Below are 11,581 nucleotides of genomic sequence, written 5' to 3'. Positions count from 1 at the left end.
TGTATAAATATACTGTATTTTCTTTATCCATTCATATATTGGTAGGGGTCTAAGCTGATTCCATCACTTGGCTATTATTATAAATAGTGTAATAGTAAACATGGACTGCATGCACCCCTGCAGAATGCTAATCTGGATGTTGTCAGGTGTCTAATGATGAGTGGCATAGCTTGGTCACTCAGAACACTTCCGCTCTTAGTTCTGTTCAGGAACCTCCATGTTCGTTTCTATAATGGCTGGACTAACTCAGATTCCCACCAACAATCTTCAAAGGCTCTTTTGCCCACATCCCCTGTCACATACTTGACCTAACCTTCCCCCTCTGTTCAGCTATGTGACGGCCCTGTTCTCAATCTTGTCAAACTTCCCACTCGCTGGATTTGATTTCTGACACAAATCCCTGGAAAGACATTCAACAGACCAGCTGGAAGAGACAATAATGAAAACACTTATTTCCCAGGTTACTCAGAACCTGAATTTTTGGCCAAAGGAGAAAAAAATATCCCATTAAGGAAAATATGAATCTCATAATTTTTTCCTTTCTTTCTCCTTTTCCCATCTCTTTCTTTTTTTTCCTATAAGGTCCAGGATTCAACTCTCCTACCTTTAGGTCATGATAAGTGAAGACAGAATCAAACATATTTCAAAGCACTTTATTCAACAAAAGGGAAATCATTAATGAGATGGTGAAGGCTTACTCAAGAAGGTAGGCATGTATCTTTTTAAAAAAAAATGGGGGGACAGAATCAAGAATTAATAAAAAGGAGTTGGGAGGGTTTTGCACAGCCCTAGGGACTAATAAAAGCCAGTCTAGTGGTGTGTAGTGTTTATCTGGTTCCCAGCTCTCAGGAAGCTGAGATAGGAGGCTCTTAAGTTCAACCTCCAGTGCGCAATGTATTCATACTTACAGAGACAAGGGAGAAGAAGATGTTCATCTGGGTTCACACTTTCAAACAACTGCTGTCATCACTGGGGAAAGCCTGCTGGAGTTCCTGGTGATGGAAGTCTGTGGCAAGGTGTTCCTCACCTGGCAACATACGGGAAGCAGAGTCCAGTCAAAACCAGGGCTAGGTGCAACCTTCAGGAGCCAGCCCACAGTCACCAACTTCTAACCAGGAGGCTCCACCTCAGAAGCTTGGCACTGAGCATTCAAAATGCAAGCCTGGCCAAGGAGAACATTTCATATTCAAACCATAATCTTCCCCTGGCTCCTAAAGGATCAAGCCATCTCATAATGAAAACTGCATTCAAAGCAACTTGAAGAGTCCCCAAAGTCATGGTAGTCTCAAGATTGTTCAAAAGTCCAACGTCTTTTCTGAAATTTATCATAAACTCTTAACTGTGAGTCCCTCTAAAAAAAATTAAGTTAAACACTTCCAAGGTACAGTGGCATAAGTATACCCATTCCAAAAGGGAAGAAGAGGAACATACCAGGAAAGGCTCGACCAAAGCAAGACTGAAGCCCAGCAGGACACACATTCAACCCAAGGGTTCCATGGATGGGATCTGGAACACACACAAAGACGTGATACAAACTCCAACACATTTGAGTTCTATCTGCAGTACATGTGGGCTCTCTCTTAGGGCTGCAGTTTTCCTTGGCAGGTGTTTCATGGTACTGCCATCTCTACCTTTTTGAGGTCCCCAGTGCAACTTGGGCTTCACTTTAATAGATCCATAAACTACTTTTCAGGGCCTCTTTGCAAGACATCTATCCATGCTCCACATTCCCTCGCTCTCTAAGCCTTTCGCTGTAATCTTTAATGCAAGTCACCATAAGCCCAGAACCATGTAGTTAGGTTTGGTTACAGTTAGAATCCTCCTCTGTGATACCAATTTTCTGAACTAGCTGTCTTTCTCATCATGACCAAAATGCCAACAGAAAACTGTTAAAATTGGGGGAATTTATTCGGGCTTATGGTTTCAGATGGCTTTCATTCACCAGGGAAAGGAAGGAACAGTGGTATTCACAGCAACGGGAGCATTGTAGCAGGGAGCTTGCCTGCATGACTCCAGATAGGATGCAGAAACTGCAGCCTGAACCAAGGTTAGTTATGACCAGTAAAGGCCAACCAGGCTCCCTCCTAGTGACCAACTTCCATCTGTCAGGCTCCACCTTCCCAGGGCTCCACAGACTTCAAAGTAGTAGCCCAAGCCAGGGGCCAACTATACAAACCATGAGCCTATAGGGGACATTTCAGATTCAATGACTACAAGCTCTACTGTATAGAAGAGGACTCAGTTTGGCTGGACAGCGTGCCATGTCTGTCTGACCTGCTTATGTTGTGCCAGTGAGAAGAGACACCAATGAGAACACAAAGCATTTGGGGGTGTTTTTGTCTAGGAGATCAGCAACCTGGGATGTTGCTCTGGGCACCAATTCATCTGTGTTTTTTAATTCTCTGACAACCACAGTCACCCTGTCATGTTGAAATAAATTTTAAGATGTTGAAAGTATACTCCTTTTCCTCAAGAAAATATCTCTGAATTTGCTAGTAAAAACGTCTGCCAACTTTGTTCAGCCAAGTTCCTTTCTCCCTTCTTTTCTTTGACAATGAAAGCAGATTTGGTGCCAACACTCAGATCTGGCAGGTGTTTGATGACACATGTTCCTGATAAATGTTGATTACATAAGGTCATTCACGCTCGCTACCATAGCTTTGGAGGCTCCATTGCTACTTAATATAAACTCTCCTTGAAAGCCAGATGTTCAACACCCGCCACAAAGGCCTATTTTATTCTTTCTTCTTCTGCGTTCTTTGGGTTCTCTTAGTGTCTGGGTGCAATGGAACAAGGAGAAAGCTGGGGCTCAGATCCTGACTCTGCCACATGTGGCCTGCATGGCCCCCAAGCAAAGCCACTTCACTACTCTGGGCTTTGCGCTGCTCATTTCTAAACTCAAGAGGTCAGAGCGGTGATTGCCAAGATCTTTAACATTTCCTGATGAAAGAACGGACTGGTGTGGCATGTGGGAAAATCCCAGTGGGACAGAAAGACTTTGTGTCCTTTCCTCACGGGGAATATACTTTACACGATGGAATTTGCTGTTTTTAGTCTGGTCGTTCTCCAGTCAGGCATGAGGTGCTGTGGCTAGCAGGGATGCAGGATGCATGCAAGGACAGTTGACTGAGGAAAGCCAGGCTGGGGAGAAAGACCTGCAGACAGCAGGATGGCCTTAGCTGTGTGACACTAGTTCTGGGCTTACGCTGAGTTAGAGTGCAAGGACCTGCAAGACACTTCAAGTGTAAAATCCAGGGGAAGGAGGGCCACCAAGAATGGTCCAACCCCAAGACTGATCTAGCTAAACAGGAGCTTCACTTGGGAGCTTTTAATTTTTATGACAGCTTACTTTTTAGAAAAAAAAAAGTCCAGAAAGCTTGCATGTAAGCATTGAAAAGAAGTAAAGCTGCTTATTATTAGTCCTTGAGGAACCACACGGTAGGCTTTTCCCCAACTTGAGACACTTACACGCATTCTTCCACTTGCTCTTCGAAGCAACCCTGAGAAATATGCAGCCATCAAGGTGGTAGAAAATCAAGATGCTAACACATCAAGCCACTTGTCAGAAAACTCAGGTGGTGGGGGCGAGGCTGTGCATGCACCAACCCAGATCCCTCCCTGCTGACCCGGGGCTCTCCATTACTACTATGCTCCAAAGCATTCTTTACTCTACAGGCTAGCCTTCTTTGGCCTCTGGTAGCCAGTTCTGCAAGCCTGGATTAGGGTCATACCCCTGAGTTCTGCAGACTAATGTAGAATCAAAGACCATCAGAGCCACGGAAGCGTGCCAGATGTTAACTGAATTGCTCACCTGACTTTCCCCACTATCTGATACTCTGGGATCCAAAGCTGGCAAAATAAGCTCAGGAACCGTCTCCTACCTTCTCCTACTTTTTTAGAGACTTGACACCCAAAACCAACGAGATTCCACGGGGCCGTCGCCACAGACATGATTGGGAATTATTTTGCAAAGCCACATACTACTGCTGGCTAGGACTAGACAGAGTTAACATTCACCTTAGTTTCTGTAGGGGCTTCCATTAGCCAACCTAACCAATGAAGTCCAGTGGGACTAAGGCAGAAAGAAATGTGACTGCCTGTGAGTCATTCAGTCTCGACCTTCGGCATGTTTTGAAAATGTGTCGTGAAATGCTTTCCAATCAATACGCCACTGGGCAGGAGAAAGGCTGGGGGTTGTGCAAGAGGGGAAGCAGAGGAGCATTTGTGCTGGGTCATTTGAGAGGCATCTAATTCCTGCTGAGAGCAAGGACCCCAAAACACAGGGCCCCCATAACAGTGGCTGATGAGTTCACAGAGAGTCCTGAGCATGAAGGAGGAACCAAAGTGGACGCATTTGTTTGCAGGGACTCAGGGGAAAGGGCAGCCTATGCTCGTACCCCCAAGCTAGGGAGTCTAGGCTATCCCGTCAAGGTCCAAGACTAGAGGTAACTCTAGCTTGCTGCTGGGCACTTCTGTGCTGCAGACAGTCGCCTAACTTCCAAGCATTTCAAGTGTCCGTGGGAAAGAAAGCAACTGGCAAGAGAGGCAGGCTCACAGGGCGAGGAAGCTGGAGACGGTTAAGTCCCATGTGCCACTTGCAAGGCCTCTAACTGCAGGAGTGGTCACGTCACCTGTCATACCTTGAGGCCTTTCCTTTCCAGCAAGGAGAGGAGGCATCTGCTCCATGGACCCCATGAATCTGAGAAGCCACAAGGGGTCTAAAAACACCTTTGCAAGCCGCACAGTTGCAGAGGACTATTAGCAGGAACCCATCAGTGTAATTTTGCAAGCTCAGATGGAAAGAATCTCCCGTTTAAGGAATGGCACTCAGGTATGACTTGTGGTTACCGTCAAAACCAGCCCTGAAGACGAGCCTGTGCAGATGACAGAGAACATCTGAGTGCCAGTTGGTGCTAGTCACAGTTAACTGCAAGCCTGAGTGGCTGGTGAATGTTTAGCAACTGCTCCTGCAGTGGTGACCCAAACCCTGAAATGTGAGATTGGCTTGGTTCTGTTGAGTAAGTGCTTGCACCATGGCCTATTGACTTCGCAGTATCAGTAAGCCGTCAATACCACGAGGTGGGGAGAAAATGCCCATAGCTCGCCCACACATGCAGGCCCATGTCAGTGCAAGCTCTGCTCCCCACTGGAAACTTCAGAAAAACTGCTTGGTACAGTTGTGCAGCTTGCAAAGGTGTTTTTAGCCTGATGGCACTCAGATTAGAGACAGTCTCTAGAGCGCCTCCTCTAATGCTTCAAATGGGGGGTGGGGGCTGCAGAGATGACTTGGGCTAAGAGCTTTGCTGCTCTTCTGGAAGACCCAGGTTCAGTTTCCAGCACCCACGTGGCGGTTTACACCTGTCTGTAACTTCCATTCCCGGGGATCTGCCACCCTTGCACAGACATATGTGCAAGCAAAACACCAATGAACATTATTGGTCATTGTTATAGGGAATCTTAATTGTGTCTCTGTCAAGACTGTTGATCCCTAAAGGACAGTGCTGACATTGTTGGAGGTGGGGTTGTGGGAGATGATCCTTTGGTTTTCAAATCCAATGACTGAAGAGTTGAATCAATAAGGTAGAATGAAACAATGCAGGAAAGAGGAGTCAGAGAAATCTGGAACCATCAGTAATCTTCTCTGCGAGGTCACGTACATGTTACCTGTTTTCTGAGGCCCAGGCTCCATCTGTAAAGGGGGATCAGCTCTGCCTTTGCCTCCCTCAGGGAGCTGTAACTCAGAGACCAGAGACACTAACCCAAGGGCAGGAGTTTTGAGAACAGCAAGATCGGATTGTTCTGCATTTTTGTTCTTATTTACTTCAAGCACTGATTAGCAGGACTGCTTGACTTCATTTTTGATAAGTAGGAACCTGTGCTGTGGCAGCCCAGCCCTGCCCAACAATTCAAATCCTATTTCTAGAGCTCGAGCCCCTGTCGTGTCCTCTGCTAAGTATAGCTGTGCTCAAGGAGGGCTGTGAGGCGTGCGCAGCAGCTCCTGAGGGCAGCCGGGGAGCAGTATTGCCCCGGGCCAGGGGACATTGGAAGCTGCTTTTGCCCACAAGCCTTCACACCACCAGTGATCCATGGAGTTTCCAAGCAATATGCAGGCCAAGCTCTGAAAGACACAACTTAATCATAACCACCAAGAGCAGGACACGGTCCCAGCCAACTTTAAAGTCTCAGCATTCTAGGGACCTGGGAATCTACATTTTAAACAAGTGGTCACAGTAATTCACTTGGAAGTAGAACTGAATCAAAAATAAATAAATAAAATCTACATGATATGAAACCTGATGGAGCAGAATAAAGGGAGGATTCTCTATTGATTGGCCCAAGCACTCAATAGAATACAGAGCTTCTGGGGAAACCCTGCTTGTGTAGTGGGAGCCCTTATAACACACTGCGAGGCTAGGCTTCTTCTTCCTTCATTACTAGCAAATCAATAGTTCTATCCACTCAGAAACACACACACACAGGATGGCTAAGATGCACAGCCATGCCCCGGGGAGTCATACTTGACCTCTTGTAAAAGAACAAAACTTCTCCCTCCTGCCTAGCTCTTACCAAATGTCAGACACTTTTACCTAAAACACAAGGCTCATCCACTCATTCCTCCAGGCTCCTTAGAGGAAAGTTTTTGCAACAGATGGCAATGTGTCTTATTCCTATCCCACCAGGCATCACACCCGAAACTGTTCAACCTCAGCCGGGTGTGGTGGCGCATGCCTTTAATCCCAGCACCCTGGAGGCAGAGGCTGAGGATCTCTGTGAGTTCGAGGCTAGCCTGGTCAATATAACAAGTTCTGGGGCACCCAGGCCTATGTAGACAGAATTTGTCAAAAACAAACAAACAAAATCTGTTCAATCTCTGTATCCACCTACATTATCAACAAGTGCTTATCAGACGCCAGCTACTTTAGGCAGATGTGAAAGGCTGGAAATGTCAGACGTGCAATTTCATTTTAAGGATCAGAGATTGAAACTAAGCCAAGAGTCACAGCAGAGGGTGATGAGTCTGAGATGCACAGGCTCTGTGGTACTCTGAGGAAAAGTAGCCTAGCCGGGTGTCATTGCAAGGGGACCCAGCAAGTGCCCTAGAACAGAACTCAGGTTTGCAAGAGAAGAGGAACTTCGAAGCAGAAGGAATAGTCTTTACAAGGCATGCTCCAAGTGCCAAACAGGGAAGGAGGAGCCATCGCATGCACCAAGGGCATACACGGTGGCCTGCCTTGCTAGAGCAGAGGATTTGTAAGGTGTGTGGCAGCAGATGAGGCTTGAATTAAGCATGAGGACATGCTCACGTTCCCAGCCCCGAGTGTAGATTTCTCCTTGAAAGCAACGTGCAGTCTTTGGAAGAGTCTCAGAAAGATGATGTCTGCTTTCTTAAAAAAAAAACAAATTAAAGACCAGCGCTTCTAGAGAGGCGGTGTGGAGCCAGGTTGAAATAGCAAGGCGAGCTGAGAAGGGATTACGACAGTGTTTGGGTGAGCGATGACAGCCCTCTGAACTACAGCAGTGGGAATGGGCTGAAGGCAGAGGGAGGCTATCAGTGAAGACGCAGAGTCTCCAGGACAGACTGGGTATGGGTGGGTAGGAGGTAGTCTCCAGGGTGGCTTGTGTGTGTGTGTGTGTGTGTGTGTGTGTGTGTGTGTGTGTGTGTGTGTGTGTGTGTGTGTGATATGAAGACAGTGAGCATGGGGTGCTGGACCAATTTTAGAGGGAAGTTAACAAGCGCACTTTGGAAAATGTCCCATTTGAGGTGACTTGGGAAATTAAGTCTGAAGTTTACAGATCCTTACAGACAACTAGAAACACTGGCGCAAAATAGGCAGCCAGAAAGTACGAGAAGGAAGGCCAGAGAAGAGGGGCTCCAGCCCAGTCTGCCGTCCACTTTCAGCCCCAGGAGCACACGGTCCTCGAGATCAGGCTGCGCTGTGACTGGAGCAGTCTGCAGAAAGGGTTGGATAAAGTCTTCCGAGTTATATGGGATACCCTTAGACTGGGGGGCACATAACATCGTCACAATGGTGACTTTCAGAATTGAGAAATGGGGTCCTGTCTTCATCATCTTCACGAGGCAGGGATGGTAGTCATTTACCCTTTACCGGTGTGTGTGGTCTCTCGCAGCATTTCTCGGGCCCTATTTAGATTTAGGAGCTTCAGCGCCTTCCCTTGGATCCAAAGTGGGAAGGAAGCAGCGGTAAAATGATGCCCTTTCTGACTCCAGAGCACGCCACCTCCGCCATCCTAAGGCCTGACCCTCACAAGTGTCTTCCGAGGCAGTTTGGAGGAAACTTGACTACCCCTTTGCACAGCCAGAAAGGAATCCTAGGGAGGCTGCCAAACGCCAGTGCTCTCTCTTGCTGTTTGCACAGGGAAGGAGACCTTTGACTCTGTGATATACCCCAACAGTGCCCAGCACTCAGAGTCCTCACGGGCTCTCAGAAGGAAGCGCTACTTCAGGCTTCAACAATTCGCTTACTGGCACGATGAGGTGCTAATAACAGCAGCCACCAAATGGCCCCGTTCAACTAAGCTGACTTCCTCCCTCACTAATGTATGCAGCCACTTGCCCCCACACAGTCAGCCCGGGGTTGGGAGTCCCTTTTTCTTTACCTTCTAATAGAATTCATCTGCTTTGAGCTGAACCAGATAAGACACCTGAAAACAGCCGATCCATAAAACAGCCACCTATAAACTAGGTGGTGGTGGCACCCGCCTTTAATCCCAGCACTCACTTGGGAGACAGAGGCAGGTTGATCTCTAAATTCAAGGCCAGCCTGGTCTACAGAGTGAGTTCCAGGGCAGCCAGCGCTACACAGAGAAACCCTGTCTCAAGAAATAAAGAACAAACAAAAAGAAAAGCCATTTATAAATAAGTTTGTAAAGAATGATTCAATGAAGCTCCCCAAAGTGACTCTTCGAAGCCATGTGACCAGATATGACCTCATTGATGCTCTCTGGAACGTGAATTCAGCAGTGGACCCCTCCAGCCTCAATTCACAGATGTGAGGGTCTAAGACCATTGTCAGGTGTCATTAAGACTTGGATACCTGCCACTCAAGGGGCAAAGTGGTATCAGAAGAAGCAGTAGTCTCATAAGGGCAAGCACGGGGACAAGACGGGAGACATTCCAGGTGACAGCCACAGTTATACAGTGGCCCTTTCCCACCAAGATCCAGGTTGACAAATTCACTAGAAAATATATAGAAACCCCTTCTCGGGAGTCAATTTGTTCCACCATTTTAATCCCCAGGGAAGAGAAAATGTACAAACTTTCGGTAATCGATCAGTTCTACAAGCCTCTTGCAACCTTAGCCAGACCTTTGAAAACTGCTAGTGTACACTCTTTTGAAAGGTGACAGACGGAGGTGGGACGAAGACACTGGGGTTTAGTCAAAGATCATCTCGGTCTCTAAAGACTGATGAACTCTGCTCTCCAATAGAGGACAGGAATCATAGGCGGTAGGGCCAGATAACCTTCCAAAGACCTTTTTGTTTTCATTGAACCTTACCCCACTCATTCTGCAGAAAAGGAAACCCAGACTCAAATAGATAGGGCCCGGCTTCCAGCTATAGCTCAAGGCAGAGTCAGATCAAACTGTGAGTCGTTTCTCTTTCCTCAGCACACTTTTGCTGAGTGTCCCCCAAATTCTGCCTGGGGAAACAGGAGGAAGAAGAAGAATTCAGGGAAGACAGTAGCACGAGCAGGACCCTATCCCAGAGGGTACACACTATATAAGACAAGCAGAGCACTATGGAATATGAGAATTTATAGTGGTAATTCCACCCCGGGGTTACCAGAGAAGGCTCCACCCTGAAGTGAGCTTCTGAGTACATAAAGCAGACAGTCAGAGAGCATTCCAGGCAAAGGGGACAGAGTGAGCTAAAGCAGCGGGTAGGAAGAACACAGGGTGGGTAAAAAGCACCATACAAGACTTTGAAACAGCTGGGGGGCGGGGGTTAGAAAGTGCCCGCAAACTATCTCGGACGGCAATAGGGCTCAGCTGCTGTTCTCCACCTCATTTGGCATGCTCCCTGGGGCTATGGCCCGTGTCCACCTAATGGGCCAGTACGACACCTGGCCAAGTGCTGATGGCATGGTAGGGCTTAATGAATTCCCTTTGAAGATGAGAGGCTGGTGAGGGAGAAAAGAATTTGCCACTCAAGTGAGTCAACTGGAACGGAAGGTGTGTCCGGGCTCCCTGGGCCTGTTGCTCTGGCTGCCCAACCAGACAGCTGGGGTCGCCTCCCCGGGGGCCACAGGGTTCTACTTGGAAACATCAGGTCTTTTCTTTTTTTCTTTTCACGAGTCTTACAAAGCCACAAAGCTTCTGCTTCACTCCTGGTCTCTGCAGCATCACCAACATAATTGATCCCAGAGCTCTGCTCCTGCATACCTATTGGCTTCCTAGGGAATGATGGCACACATGTGCCCTCCCTACTCAAAGCACCTACACATCATAGCCCACCCCCCCACTCCCACGGGACGGTATAGAGGACACGCAACCGGAGGCATAAATAGCACTACACTTTAAAGTCTTCCTTCTGGGTGCTCTGTGCTTCCTGTCCTGAGCTCCGCTTTTTCCTTTGGGGACAGCAGAGACACCCAGAGATAAACAAAACCTTACAGCGACTCTCTCCCTGCAGAGGTGAGAGTGTTTCAAAGTCTCCGCTTAGTCCTACCTTCTGTTGGCTAGTTGCCGGCATCATGGGTGGGGACAGGAGAGAACACCGAGTCTGACAACTCCTTCAGGTGTTCTCACACACATGCCAGGTCTGCAGCACATATAAACCCCCAGGCAAACTGCGCCAGGATGCACTGTGTTGGGGGAAGCCATCCACATACCACAGTAGCCATTAAGCAGCCCAAACAACCCTCAATGACTAAGGTTTTTTTCCACTTACACTTGGCTCTTTTGCTTTCACTACGCAGTTGTATTAGCAAATGAAGAGTTCTTAACAGGCAAATGGGTCCTTCCCTGATTCTCCTGCAGGAACAAGGTCCTCAGCTCACTCCAGCGCTGGGGAGCACCTATTCACCTAGGCTTTCCAAAGCACAGCTCCCAGCAGCTCTTGCCACAGAGTTGCTATGCTTCAAAGAGTCAAGGGAGTACAGGAGACAAGGGACAGCCAAAGTGACCGGGCAGGGAACCAAACCAAAGACGAGTCAGATACAGAGAGTGGATTGCAGCTTAGGGGACTGTCAGAGGACAAGCACCCTGGATACAGAAGGGAAAACACCCACGGAATGGAAAACAGAAAAAAAGCTATCAGACTGCGCGTCGACACACAGAGCTGGGGAAGAAAGCGGTGCCTAGGCACACACAGATGCCTTCATTAATAGCCAAGGGAAGGCTACTGTGAAAAACAGGAGCTGTCATTTTGCAGCGGTCCCTTTAGTCAAAATGGTTTACATCCAACAATGGGAAGAGTTGGCGATGTTGAGCAGCAATAAGGCAATCAACTAAGAGCTGATGGAACTCTAGACGGATATAACCACCATGGGGAGAAATCTGCAATACCCCCAAAGGGGAGGCTAGGCACACCCTGCATTTGAGAAGCTCTACTCGGCCTT

At 47.8% G+C, this 11,581-nt stretch overlaps 1 long non-coding RNA gene across 1 annotated transcript; it reads right to left on the bottom strand.

Annotated features, from left to right (window-relative positions):
* Nucleotides 1-637: 637 nt before the first annotated feature.
* LOC119825750 lies at nucleotides 638-11,072 on the bottom strand. The gene is made up of 3 exons (XR_005287260.1): nucleotides 10,912-11,072; nucleotides 1,432-1,506; nucleotides 638-1,027 (listed from the first exon to the last, which is right to left on the bottom strand). It is a non-coding gene; the product is annotated as an uncharacterized LOC119825750 (long non-coding RNA).
* Between the last annotated feature and the right edge of the window lie 509 nt (nucleotides 11,073-11,581).

The sequence above is a fragment of the Arvicola amphibius genome, chromosome 10 (assembly GCF_903992535.2).
Source record: "Arvicola amphibius chromosome 10, mArvAmp1.2, whole genome shotgun sequence".
In the NCBI taxonomy this organism is placed as follows: Eukaryota; Metazoa; Chordata; class Mammalia; order Rodentia; family Cricetidae; genus Arvicola; species Arvicola amphibius.
This window is presented reverse-complemented; position numbering and strand designations above follow the sequence as displayed.